This window comes from Arachis stenosperma, chromosome 5 (genome assembly GCF_014773155.1).
Source record: "Arachis stenosperma cultivar V10309 chromosome 5, arast.V10309.gnm1.PFL2, whole genome shotgun sequence".
NCBI classification, from domain to species: domain Eukaryota; kingdom Viridiplantae; phylum Streptophyta; class Magnoliopsida; order Fabales; family Fabaceae; genus Arachis; species Arachis stenosperma.
The window spans coordinates 98,015,562-98,030,202 of NC_080381.1; the positions used below are offsets into that span (position 1 = coordinate 98,015,562).

A 14,641-nucleotide genomic window follows, 5' to 3' on the forward strand; every position below is an offset into this window, starting at 1 on the left:
GCATTCCAGACAGACTTTGAGAGATCAAATTGACTTGTTGAGTCAATATCTTGTTCTGAGCCAGAATGGCATTCAGAGCATCAATCTCAAGAACTCCTTTCTTCTGATTAGTCCCATTGTTCACAGGATTCCTTTCAGAAGTGTACATGAATTGGTTATTTGCAACCATTTCAATTAGCTCTTGAGCTTCTGTAGGCGTCTTCTTCAAATGAAGAGATCCTCCAACAGAGCTATCCAAAGACATCTTGGATAGTTCAGAGAGACCATCATAGAAAATACCTATGATGCTCCATTCAGAAAGCATGTCAGATGGACACTTTCTGATTAATTGTTTGTATCTTTCCCAAGCTTCATAGAGGGATTCTCCATCCTTCTGTCTGAAGGTTTGGACTTCCACTCTAAGCTTACTCAATTTTTGAGGTGGAAAGAACTTTGTCAAGAAGGCATTGACTAGCTTTTCCCATGAGTCCAGGCTTTCTTTAGGTTGTGAGTCCAACCATGTCCTAGCTCTGTCTCTTACAGCAAAAGGGAATAGCATAAGTCTGTAGACCTCAGGGTCTACCCCATTAGTCTTGACAGTGTCACAGATTTGCAAGAATTCAGCTAAGAACTGATGAGGATCTTCCAATGGAAGTCCATGGAACTTGCAATTCTGTTGCATTAGAGAAACTAATTGAGGCTTAAGCTCAAAGTTGTTTGCTCCAATGGCAGGGATAGAGATGCTTCTCCCATAGAAATCGGGAGTAGGTGCAGTAAAGTCACCCAGCATCTTCCTTGCATTGTTTGCATTGTTGTTGTTTTCGGCTGCCATGGGTTCTTCTTCTTTGAAGATTTCTGTTAGGTCCTCTACAGAGAGTTGTGCCTTAGCTTCTCTTAGCTTTCGCTTCAGGGTCCTTTCAGGTTCAGGGTCAGCTTCAACAAGAATGCCTTTGTCTCTGCTCCTGCTCATATGAAAGAGAAGAGAACAAGAGAACGTGGAATCCTCTATGTCACAGTATAGAGATTCCTTGAGGTGTCAGAGGAAAAGAAAAGTAGAAGACAGAAGTAGAAAATTCGAACTTATCAAAGAAGATGGAGCTCGAATTTTGCATTAAGGAATAGTGTTAGTCCATAAATAGAAGGATGTGAGAAGAAGGGAAGTAATTTTCGAAAATTAAGTAAAAGATTTTGAAAACATTTTGAAAAACACTATTTAATTTTCGAAAATAAGAGTGGGAAAGAAATCAAGTGATTTTTGAAAGAGATTTTGAAATTAGAAGTCAAAAAGATTTGATTGAAAACTATTTTGAAAAAGATGAAGTTAAGAAGATATGATTGGTTTTTAAAAAATATGTGATTGAGAAAATATGATATGAAAACAATTTTTAAAAGATATGATTTTAAAAATTAATGACTTGCCTAACAAGAAAAGATATGATTCAAACATTAAACCTTTCTCAACAGAAAAGGCAATATACTTGAAATGTTGAATCAAATCATTAATTGTTAGCAAGTATCTTTGAAAAAGGAAAGAAATTGATTTTGAAAACATTTGATTGAAAAGATATGATTTGAAAAAGATTTGATTTTGAAAAACTTTAAAAACTTGAAAAAAAATTGATTTGAAAACAAAATCCTCCCCCTTGTGCCATCCTGGCGTTAAACGCCCAGAATGGTGCACATTCTGGCGTTTAACGCCCAAAACTATACCCTTTTGGGCGTTAAACGCCCAACCAGGTACCCTGGCTGGCGTTTAAACGCCAGTCTGTCCTTCTTCACTGGGCGTTTTGAACGCCCAGCTTTTTCTGTGCAATTCCTCTGCTGTATGTTCTGAATCTTCAATTCTCTGTATTATTGACTTGAGAAGACACAAATTAAAATTTTTTTTGGATTTTTAATAATCAAAATGCAACTAAAATCAAATAACAATGCATGCAAGACACCAAACTTAGCAGTTTGTATACTACTGACACTAATAAGAATGCATATGAGACACACAAAACACTCAAGTCAAGAGAATTTAAAGATTAGAGTAAGAAATCATCAATAACCTCTTGAAGATTAATGAAGACACATGCATGAATGCAAAAAGAACAGAAACATGCAATTGACACCAAACTTAACATGAGACTCTAGACTCAAACATAAAATATTTTTTGGTTTTTATGATTTTGTAATTTTTTTGTGCTTTTTCGAAAATTATATAGAAAAGAAAATAAAGGTATCAAAATTCTTAATGAGAATTCCAGGAATCATGCAATGTTAGTCTAAAGCTTCAGTCTAAAGGAATTAGACATGGCTAGCCAAGCTTCAGCAGGACATTGCATTCAAGAGCTAAATTGATGAAGATCAATCAGCTTTGGTGATGATAAGAACATCACCTTGAAACACTAGAATTCATTCTTAAGAACTCTGAAGAAAAATACCTAATCTAAGCAACAAGATGAACCGTCAGTTGTCCATACACAAAACAATCCCCGGCAACGGCGCCAAAAACCTGGTGTGCGAAATTGTGATCACTACTTTTCACAACTCAAATAATCCCTAGTAATGGCCCCAAGAACTTGGTGCTCAATACCACGACATAAACACAACTTTGCACAACTAACCAGCAAGTGCACTGGGTCGTCCAAGTAATAAACCTTACGCGAGTAAGGGTCGATCCCACGGAGATTGTTGGTATGAAGCAAGCTATGGTCACCTTGTAAATCTTAGTCAGGCAGACTCAAATGGGTATAGTGATATACGAATAAAGCATAAAGATAAAGATAGAGGTACTTATGTAATTCATTGGTAGGAACTTCAGATAAGCGTATGAAGATGCCTTCCCTTCCGTCTCTCTGCTTTCCTACTGTCTTCATCCAATCCTTCTTCTTCCTTTCCATGGCAAGCTTATGTAGGGTTTCACCGTTGTCAGTGGCTACCTCCCATCCTCTCAGTGAAAATGTTCCTATGCTCTGTCACAGCATATGGCTAATCAGCTGTCGGTTCTCGGTCAGGCCGGAATAGAATCCAGTGATTCTTTTGCGTCTGTCACTAACGCCCCGCCTGCTAGGAGTTTGAAGCACGTCACAGTCATTCAATCATTGAATCCTACTCAGAATACCACAGACAAGGTTTAGACCTTCCGGATTCTCTTGAATGCCGCCATCAGTTCTCGCCTATACCACGAAGATTCCGGTTAAAGAATCCAATAGATAAACACTAGAGCCTTGGTTGCTTGTAGAACAGAGTGGTTGTCAGTCACTTTGTTCATAAGTGAGAATGATGATGAGTGTCACGGATCATCACATTCATCAAGTTGAAGAACAAGTGATATCTTGGACAAAGAACAAGCGGAATTGAATAGAAGAACAATAGTAATTGCATTAATACTCGAGGTACAGCAGAGCTCCACACCTTAATCTATGGTGTGTAGAAACTCTACCGTTGAAAATACATAAGAACAAGGTCTAGGCATGGCCGAATGGCCAGCCTCCCAAAGAGGGTTCAATCATCAAAGCATGATTAAAAGCTCTCTAATACAATAGTAAAAGGTCCTACTTATAGAAAACTCGTAGCCTAGGGTGTACAGAGATGAGTAAATGACATAAAAATCCACTTCCGGGCCCACTTGGTGTGTGCTTGGGCTGAGCAATGAAGCAATTTCGTGTAGAGACTCTTCTTGGAGTTAAACGCCAGCTTTTATGCCAGTTTGGGCGTTTAACTCCCATTTAGGTGCCAGTTCCGGCGTTTAACACTGGAATTCCTGAGGGTGACTTTGAACGCCGGTTTGGGCCATCAAATCTTGGACAAAGTATAGACTATCATATATTGCTGGAAAGCCCAGAATGTCTAATTTCCAATGCCGTTGAGAGCGCGCCAATTGGGCTTCTGTAGCTCCAGAAAATCCACTTCGAGTGCAGGGAGGTCATAATCCAACAGCATCTGCAGTCCTTTTCAGTCTCTGAATCAGATTTTTGCTCAGGTCCCTCAATTTCAGCCAGAAAATACCTGAAATCACAGAAAAACACACAAACTCATAGTAAAGTCCAGAAAAGTGAATTTTAACTAAAAACTAATAAAAATATACTAAGAACTCAACTAAAACTACTAAAAACATACTAAAAACAATGCCAAAAAAGGGTACAAATTATCCGCTCATCAAGTGTCCGCGGATCCGATGATATTCACAGTATTCAGCTCGGTTTCCTCCTCCTTTTTTGCCTTTGAGTGGTCGAGTTGGTGGTATTTTTTCTGTGTTACTAACTTCTCTGTAGACATCCACAAGAGACACCCGAAGAGGGGTATAATTGTGGTACTTTTTGATGTTTTCTCCATGTCGATCTTCCTTTTTTCTGGAATCTTTGTCTTTATCCCGAGGGGTGAACACTGCTTTTGAAGTCTCTCCTAATCGGGAGTTTTCCTCCATGTTGATGTACTTTTCCGCTCTCTCCTGCACCTAGTTCAGAGATGTGGGATACTTCTTTGATATGGATTGACAGAAAGGCCCTTCTCGCAGACCGTTAATGAGACCCATGATGGTAGCTTCTGTTGGAAGGTTTTGTATATCCATGCATGTTTTGTTGAATCTCTCCATGTAGTTTCGCAAGGTTTCCCGCTCCCCTTGTCTGATTCCTAGTAAGCTCGGAGCATGTTTTGCTTTGTCCTTTTGGATGAAGAATCTGGCCAGGAATTTTTTAGCCAAGTCGTCGAAACTTGAGATGGACCTAGGAGGAAGGTTGTTGAACCATGTAATTGCTGTTTTTGTTAAAGTGGTTGGAAAGGCTTTGCAACGAACTGCATCTGAGGCATCGGTGAGGTACATTCTGCTTCTGAAGTTGCTGAGATGATGGCTGGGATCCGTTGTGCCGTCGTACAAGGTCATGTCTGGGAGTTTGAAGTCTTTTGGGATTCTTGTTTTCATGATCTCCCTGGTGAATGGATCTTTTTCCTTGCGGGTGCTATCTTTGGGGGTGGGATGGCTGGCTTTAGTCTTGACATCGGCCTTAAGTTTTAGGAGTTTGTTCTCCAATTCCCGGCGTCGTCTTATTTCTCTTTGTAGATCTTCTTTGGCCTCTCGTTGATGTAGAGTGTCTTCCTCGAGTTGCTTTAACCGACTTTGGAATTCCTCCAGGGCTCCCTCGTTTGGGGAGTTTTTACCATTGACTTGAGGAGTATCCTTTGGTGTTGTGCCCACGTTTTTGTGCAGCATTCTTTCTTCTTGATCTGAGGTGTGATCATTGTCATGGTCGTCTGCCATGGTAATGGGATGACTTCCAGGATCCCCGACAATGGCGCCAATGTTCCAAGGTTTACCTGAAACTAGAGGTCGATCTCGGACGAGATCTTTTATACCGATCGGAGCTGCTAAGTCCGATCTTACGGGGGTGTTTGGAGTCGCAGTGTCTGACGTGTGAGACTTGGTGGTAATGCTGATCCTTCACCCCCGGAGGGTAGGGGGTACCTGCAAGGGACTACGATGCTTAAGTTAGCAAGGGTATTAAGTAGGTATTGAGTAGAATCAGAGTATGAGTTATACCTGGGTGCTCCAGTGTATTTATAATGGCGTAGAGTGACCTTCTTAGATAAGATAAGTTAGTTATCTTATCTTATCTTTATCTTCGAGCGAGGTCATCTTATCTTTAAGGGAACCGCCTTTATCTCTACAAGCTTGGGCCACCCTTGGATTTGGGTCATGTTCCTCTGCTTGGGCCCTTTTATTAGGCTTTCCTGTGACTTGGCCGAGCTCTTTAAGAAGAGGCCGGGTTGTCCTAGCCTGATGAGGTCAGTCGTTTTGTCTGTAGAACATCCCGGGTCGGATAGCTCGACCCAGGGTATGAACAACATGATTCTCAGATAACCAGTCTAATCCGAAGATAAGATCAAGATTGATCATCAGCAAGCAGATAAAATTATGGACAAAATCACGTTGCTTGACCTTAAATAAAACTTGCGGACATCCTAGCCTAGTTACCATGGCTTCATGGGTGGCAATATACACCTTTAGGTCATAACCTAAAACTACAATCTTCAACCCTAACTCACTAGCTTTTTGGAATGCAATGAATGAATGTGTTACTCCCGAATCAAATAAAGCATTTAAAGTTTGACCAGCCATTTCACAGTTACATCGGATAAGTGTCTCGGATCCCTCGGCACCAACAGCTGAGGTGGTGAACACCCGGTCAGGCTGCTGTGCTCTCCCTGTACCTTGCTTCTACTTCTTCAAACAATTTGCGGCTTTATGCCTCGCCTTACCACAAGAATAACACAAACCCCATCCGGCCTTACACGCGGCTCCCAAATGGTGACTTCTGCACCTAGCACAAGTTTGCTCATTCTAAGGATGCTTTCCAAATCACCTCCCTTGGGAGTTGTTGTTGTTGGCCCTCTTGAAATTGTTTTGACCCTAAGTCTGGTGTGACCCAGAACCTCCCCGCTTGAAGGGCGGACCTCTAGGAACAAAGCTCTTTCCTCAGTTATGTGGGAATGATCCCCTATGACTTCCTCTCTCTGTAGCCGCCTTCTTCACACACTCTTTAGCAACCTTACTCTTGTTCACCAACTTTGAAAAAGTTCTGATCTCCATTGGTCCCACTGAACAGCTCCTTAAACTTGTCAAAATACTCAGATACGGACATATCACCCTATTTCAGCTGCAGTAACTCGAGTTCCTTGGTCGTCTTAGCAGAAGTTGGAAAGTACTTTTTATAGAACTCCTCCCGAACGGCATCCCAGGTGATATAGTCGTCACCCTGCTGCAGGAGACATCGGACTCCTTGCCACCAATGTGATGCTTCCCCAGTGAGCAAATAGGTAGCAAACTCAACACACTGACCTTCAGGTACCACCTGCGCTTGCAGTGCTCGCTCCATAGCCTGAAACTAGGTATCGGCTTCAATCGAGCTAGTGGTTCAATTCCTGAGCTCCAATTCCGTTATTGCCATGGTTGTTCATGTATTGCCCAAGAACCTCCGTTGTGGCCTGCATAGCAACAACCATGTTCTCTAACGCCGTCATAAAGTTTACGGGGTCATTTGGATTGATATCCGGCCCTCGAGCATTAGTACGACCTCTCCCACGGCCTTTACCGCGTCCATGAGGTGCTATCTGGTTCCTATACATACCAAACAATCGATATTAAGTTGATCAGTCTCAATATCGGAAGTTTAGTGCTTCAAAGTCCCAAATGCATGCTCATGAATGTTTATGCCAGTTATATCAAGTAGATATACTAATAGCACATAACACACACACAGACAATGCACAGAAGCATAGTCAGTCCGTCCTTCAAGCTCTATAGGAATGAACTACTCTGATACCATAATGTAACACCATATCATACATAGTCTTATGCTTAAGTCATAATTCATAAATGGCAAGGTTTTACGACCTCTAAAATAAAAATTTAGTATACATAGTAGTTGAAACAATATTTATAACTAGGAGCCTTTAAAGAAAAGGGGTAAAACAAAATCGTAACTCAAAAGCGCAACACTCCGACCGATAGTAACGGATAAGGAACAAGCTAAAGTGAGATTATATATATACAAATGAGTGCCAAAAACAGGAATATCAAAACTCAAAATCCGATTGCGAAGATAACCGATCTGAGCATAGAAATATATACAAGTAATAAAATAAGAAACCCCAAGGAAACTCAAAGGGACACAAATACAGAAAACCTATTCTCCAAAATCTCCTCTAAGAGGAGTCATCATAGTTTGTATTATTTAATGGAGATAAAAGTATCTAAGCAAAACATATAAACCAAAATAGAGTCCCGAGAATCAAGGATCTTCGCTAATCCAGAAGTCTCCAGCATGCTTCAACGAGAAGCCTCACGTCCTACATCTGAAAACCACAAAATCTGCATAGGTGAGAACCAGAGGTTCTCAGTATGGTAACAGTAGCCACATATCTAACATGCAATGTCCTGGGAAAGCCAAAGGCAATCCTAAAACTTCCACCAGATAAATTCAAAGCTTATAAACAGACTAAAGCATAAATGGCAACTGACTAAAGATCTTCAGTCTAGCTAATACTTCCCTTTCCAAATCCTTCAGACCTCCCAACCACAAACAGGAATATAATATGGCAAACACAGTTATTTCAGACAGGAGATATACATATAGGAAACAGATACAACATGTAGACAATTAGTAAGTAATATACAGTCAATTAGGCGATTCCAAACAATTCACATAATATGCATATGATGTATGCCTATCCTAATGGCTGATGAGTCTCATCTTTCAGTTATAAAGCAAACCCGACAAGTCCTGGTAGCTAACCATTGGACTGTACCTCTGTCGTGCATTCCCAACTCGAGTTATACTCAACATAATTCATAATTCATATCCATCACCCTCACTAGTGTACATTCACGGGGGCGAGCTCATCCAAAACTTTCAGTGTCCGGCCACACTTACGACATTGGGTCAGCAGTGTATTGAATCTCCACCTGATGCACGTGGTGGCCAGCCATTACTTTCTCCCAGGAAAACTCGTATCTCAGATATTAGAATTGCAACGTTCACATTTCATTTAATAAGCATATATGTAATTATACTAAGCCATAATTCAATAATGGCTCTGCCGTAGCTCGGCAATAACTCAGCCATCCATCTCATAATTCAATCGATATCCAGCCAATTTATTAACAGATACAGCTCATCGGATCATGGCACATAAAGCACTTCCGCCGCCATCCTCCGTATCTCATACAATCATATTTGATCATCATTGATCATTATTTCTTCCTTTTCTTCATTCACAAGTTACCTGATGAGCGGATAATTTATACGCTTTTTGGCATTATTTTTACATAGTTTTTAGTAGGATCTAGCCACTTTTTAGTATATTTTTATTTGTTTTTAAGCAAAATTCACATTTCTGGACTTTACTGTGAGTTTGTGTGTTTTTCTATGATTTTAGGTATTTTCTGGCTGAAATTGAGGGACCTGAGCAAAAATCTGATTCAGAGGCTGACAAAGGATTGCTGATGCTGTTGGATTATGACCTCCCTGCACTCAAAATAGAATTTTTGGAGCCACAGAAGTTTAAATGGTGAGCTGTCAACTGCGTTGGAAAGTAGACATCTAGGGCTTTCCAGCAATAAATAATAGTCCATACTTTGCCCTAGTTTAGATGACGCAAACTGGCGTTTAACACCAGCTTTCTGCCCTATTCTGGCATTAAATGCCAGAAACAAGTTGCAAAGCAGAGTTAAACGCCAGAAATAAGTTACAAACTGGCGTTTAACTCCAAGGAAGACCTCTACACGTGAAAGCTTCAATGCTCAGCCCAAGCACACACCAAGTGGGCCCGGAAGTGGATTTCTGCATCATTTACTTAATTTTGTAACCCTAGTAACTAGTTTAGTATAAATATAACTTTTTACTATTGTACTTATATCTTTTGTTCATCCTTGATCTGGGGATCGGGTCTTTTTCCCTATTTTTTGAATTCATATGCCATTTGGGGATGCTAGCCATTTGGCCATGCCTAGACCTTGTTCTTATGTATTTTCAATGGTGGAGTTTCTACACATCATAGATTAAGGTGTGGAGCTCTTCTGTTCCTCGAGTATTAATGCAAAGTACTACTATTTTCTATTTAATTCATGCTTATTCTTATTCTAAGATATCCATTTGCACACAAGAACATGATGAATGTGATGATTATGTGACACTCATCTCCATTCTCACTTATGAACGCGTGATTGACAACCACTTCCATCTACATGAAGACAAGCTTGAATATATATCTCTTAGACTTTTAATCAATGATTCACATCGACTCCCCTCTGACAATGGGGCATCTGAATCCAAGATCAGAGTCTTCGTGGTATAGGCTAGAACCCATTGGCAGCATTCTTGAGATCCAGAAAGTCTAAACCTTGCCTGTGGTATTCCGAGTAGGATCTGGGATGGGATGACTGTGACGAGCTTCAAACTCGCGACTGTAGGGCATGGTGACAAACGCAAAAGGATAATAAATCCTATTCCTACACGATTGAGAACCAACAGCTGATTAGCCATACGATATCTGTGCATGGTATTTTTCATCTGAGACAAGCAATTCGACAGTTGATTAGCCGTACAGAAATCGTAGAGGACCATTTTCACTGAGAGGATGGGAAGTAGCCATTGACAACGGTGACACCCAACATACAGCTTGTCATGGAAAGGAGTATAAAGGATTGGATGAAGGCAATAGGAAAGCAGAGATTCAGAAGGGACAACGCATCTCCATACGCTTATATGAAATTCCCACCAATGAATTACATAAGTATCTCTATCTTTATTTTATGTTTATTTATCTTTTAATTATCAAAACTCCATAACCATTTGAATCCGCCTGACTGAGATTTACAAGGTGACCATAGCTTGCTTCAATTCGACAATCTCCGTGGGATCGACCCTTACTCACGTAAGGTTTATTACTTGGACGACCCAGTGCACTTGCTGGTTAGTTGTGCGAAGTTGTGAAAAAGAGTGATATTACAATTGTGCGTACCAAGTTGTTGGCGCCATTGAGATCACAATTTTGTGAACCATTACCATACTCCCTAGCTTCTTTCCCATTGCTAGGCATATCATAATGATTTAAGATATAAGGGGTGAGATCGGAGGCTTAAAAGTATGAAATTTGGCTTTTGAAACTCAAAAATCAACTTTGGGATGAAAACAGGGTCACACGTTGACGTGGTGGAAATTGGCAGATTAAGAATTATTAAGGAAAATAGCGTTGCAAGTACAGCTCTTAACCGGCAAAAATCCACTTGTCATTTTAGAAAAGAGTTATCACAAATTCAAGAATAAGATTACTTGGAGTTTGAGTCCCAGGTCGTCTCCCAATGAGTTGACAAAAGAGTGCAGCTTATTCGTCGGAGATTTTCCAAGATATTTTTGAGTTTGATAAACAGGGAATTAAATCAGAGAATTTATGTGATTCAAATAAAAACCTTGACCGGGAGAAAATTAATCGGAAGTTCTATCCTTGTTGGGATTTTCTCAAGATCAATTAATAATTAGTAGTTATTTCTACTTAGTTAACCCTCACTAATTAAGGGAAAGTCAAGTAGTTGGGAGTCATCTTCTATTCACAAGTCCTAATCTTCCCCTTTGGAAAAGATTAAAGTTAGTGACTAACAAGTTAACCAACAATGAACCAATCACAATTGAACTCTTGAGTATCCCAACTCAAGGTTTTCCTTTTAATTCGCTCCCAATCAAGTTAGGGAACTACTCCATTATCATAAATATAAACTTCACAAAATTAAAGAGAGAATAAAAAGAAGACATAATAGACAATAATCAAAAGATCAATTAAAAATAAAATAGTTTCTGCATTAATAAATTCTAAAAGTAATCCAATTGGGACTCTAGACAAATTAAGGATATAAAAGAGTAAGCAAAAAGTAAGGAAACTAACTAGAATGATGAAGTATTGCGGAGGTAATAACTCTCTCAATATCCCAATCCAAAAAGCAATAAACAATAAAATCCTAAGAACTATGAGTGTGTAGAGAGAAACCTAGCGGAGGAAAAAAATCAGATCTAAAATTCAAAAGCTATCCTAATGTGAATCTCCGTCTCTCCCCTGAGTCTCTGCATGTTCCCTGGCTTTAGTCTGTGTTTCTGGGCCGAAAACTGGGTCAAAATGCGGCCCAAAATCCACGCCAGTAATTTCTGTAAATTCTGTAGATTGCCATGTCACGCGACCGCATCGTCCACGCATTCGCGTCATCGAGCATTTTTCCTTGCCATGCGTGCGCGTCGTTTACGTATTTACGTCACTCGTGCAGATTCCAATCCACGCGCTCACGTCAGGCATGGGTTCGCGCCGCTGTGATTTTCTCCAATTCGCGCGGATGCGTGAGACATGCGTCCGCGTTGCTTTTCGCTGGTCATCTCCTCAATTTCTTGTGTTCCTTCCATTTTTGCAAGCTGCTTCTCCATTTTCTAAGTCATTCCTGCACTATGAAGCCTGAAACACTTAACACACAGATCACGACATCAAATGGTATAAAGGAGAATAAAAATACACACTTAAAAGATCTTTAGGAAGCAAGTTTTCATTCATAGAACAATTTTAGGAAGGACTTGTAATATCATAAAATGATGGTTTATCAACCTCCCCACACTTAAACATTAGCATGTCCTCATGCTTAGTTGAAGGAGATAAATATGAATGAATAGGGACATGTAAGATTCATGCAATGCAATGCAGCCTATATATATGAATGTGACTATATGATTTTGTCTATTTGGTTAAAAACAAATAAGTTCTCTAAGACAAACATAGATCAAATCCCACTAATTTAAATCATACAGTAAAAGCAAGTAAATTTGTAAGAAGACAGCTCATGTAAGAAGGGAACATAGAATCAAGCATTGAACCCTCACTGGTGGTGTGTGTGCACTCTAATCTCTCCAGTGTATAGGGCAATCACTCTATCCTTCTCTAATCATGCTTTCTAAACTTTGTTCTTCACCTAACCAATCAACAATAATTAATGTATTAATGCAAACATCATGAGGTCTTTTCAAGGTTGTAACGGGGCTAAGGTAAGGGTAAGGGTATATATATATAAGGTTAAGTGAGCTAAAGTATGAATCTTTGACTAACCTAAGCTCTTACCTAGTATACATACACTCTATATAACTTAGAATCATGCCTAGCTACCAAAAATTCCTCACTTTACATTACCTACTCAAGCATCAGCTTTTCTTTAATTTTATCACATATGCATTGATTTTTCATTAGCTTAACATTGGGGTAATTTTGTCCCCTTATTTATTTATTTATTATTATTATTATTATTTTTATAGAGACATAAAAACTAAAATAACATATCAATGCATATGGAATTTTTGATTTTCTGTTTTACATGAGTAGGTACCCAAATTTCCCAATATTCAAAATTAGAAACATGATACATTCCCTTATTAACCCATGTTCCCACAGTTTTCCCCACACTTAAACAACACACAATCTCTATCTTAAGCTAACCAAAGATTCAATTTGGGGTGTTTAATTATTTTTTTGCTTGAGGTTAGTGATGTGGTAAAACATAGAACAAGGGGGATAAAAAGGCTTAAAGTGGTGAACAAGGGTGATTTAAAGGGTAGGCTTATTTGGGATAAGTGAGCTAAACAAGTAATGGCCTCAATCATATGCATGCAAATAACACATTAAACATTGGACATATAGGATAAAACAAAATACAAATTAAAATCATAGAGAAGTAAACACACAAGAATAAAATATTTATGGTTAAATAATGTAACCATGTATTTAGGCTCAAAGTCTCACAGGTTGTGTGTTCTTTAACTCAAAAACCATGTTCCAATTTACAATCTTCAAACAAGTTTAACATTTAAATTTAGATTTAAATTAGTGAAAATTTTCAAAAATAGGGTCTTGAAAGAAACTTATTATATTTCAACTAAATAGAACATGCATGCAAATAATCCTATTTCTAAACAATCTATCCTAAAGAAAAACTGACTAAATATCCTACTTTATTGATGTTAGGGAAGAGAAATTACCTCCGAAAGTCAAGTACTGACCGACCTCCCAACACTTAAGGCTTTGCACCGTTTTCGATGCCATCTGTCAGGAACAAAGGTGGGCTAGTAGCAATATCTCCACAGTCGGGACTGTCATGGCTCTTTGTGCTGGTAAATGAAGTGGAGTCCAGAGTGTCTGGGTCTTTGTCAGGTCTGTGGTTTTCTGTGAGTAGCTCATTGAGGTATTTAAATCGGCGCTGGTTGCGGCGCTCTCGTAGCTTCGCTTTCTATTCTTACCGGTCCAACCTTTCCAGTATTTGATGGAGCAGCTGACTTGTTAAAGGTGGTTGTGGTGTTGAAGGAGGAATGTCTTCAGCCTGTTCTGCAGGTTGGCTGGTAGTGGCTGCTAGAGGTCTGATATATTTCCCATTAGGGATGTATTGATCACTCTGTGGAAGCATGGCCCTGGTGTCCCCAGTCCTGTAGGAGACTCCAGTTGCGGAGATGAGATCTAAGACCTAGGCGGAAAAAGGTAAGTTACCCGTAATTTGTACGTGTCCCATGGAATTTTGGATGTGTCTTGGTAGGTTTAGAGACTGGTCTGTAATGATACACCAGAGTAGAACAGCCATGTCTGCAGTGAAGGAGGACTCATGAGTGCTCTGAAAGATGTAATGGGACATAATCTGCACCCATACTCGAGCTTCTAAGGTAAGTGCGGAAGCCGATATTCCCTTAGGTCGGGAACGATGGTATCCATAAATCCATCTGCTGCCAGGTTGTGTGATAACTCTGAGAATGGAGTCCCAGTCAAATTGGTACGTCTGATTCTTGAGTGCGGCTTCTTGAAATGCGTTCTGTCCTTCTGGAGCAGGGGAAAGATCTAAAGCTCGTTGAATGGCCTCTTCTGTAATGGGAACTTGCTTCTGACGGACATAGATAGACTGCAGGGTTGGCAAGTGAAAGTTGGAGTAGAATTCAATTACCCATGATAGATTAACCTATCGTAGCTGTCTCTATATGAATCCCCATTGTCTTCACTCAATGCGGGGCTCAACAAATTCAGCAATTTGGGTTAGGAGGATGAGAAGGTGCTCATTGTTATAGTTGGGTTTCGCCAGAATGGGGAACATCTGCTCACAGTAGCAGTTAGTGAACCG

General features: G+C 39.8%; 1 non-coding gene across 1 annotated transcript; it reads left to right on the top strand.

Moving 5' to 3' along the window:
* Positions 1 to 302: 302 nt before the first annotated feature.
* Positions 303 to 406, top strand: LOC130984306 (small nucleolar RNA R71). The gene has a single exon (XR_009088249.1). It is a non-coding gene; the product is annotated as a small nucleolar RNA R71 (small nucleolar RNA).
* The last annotated feature ends 14,235 nt before the right edge of the window (positions 407 to 14,641 follow it).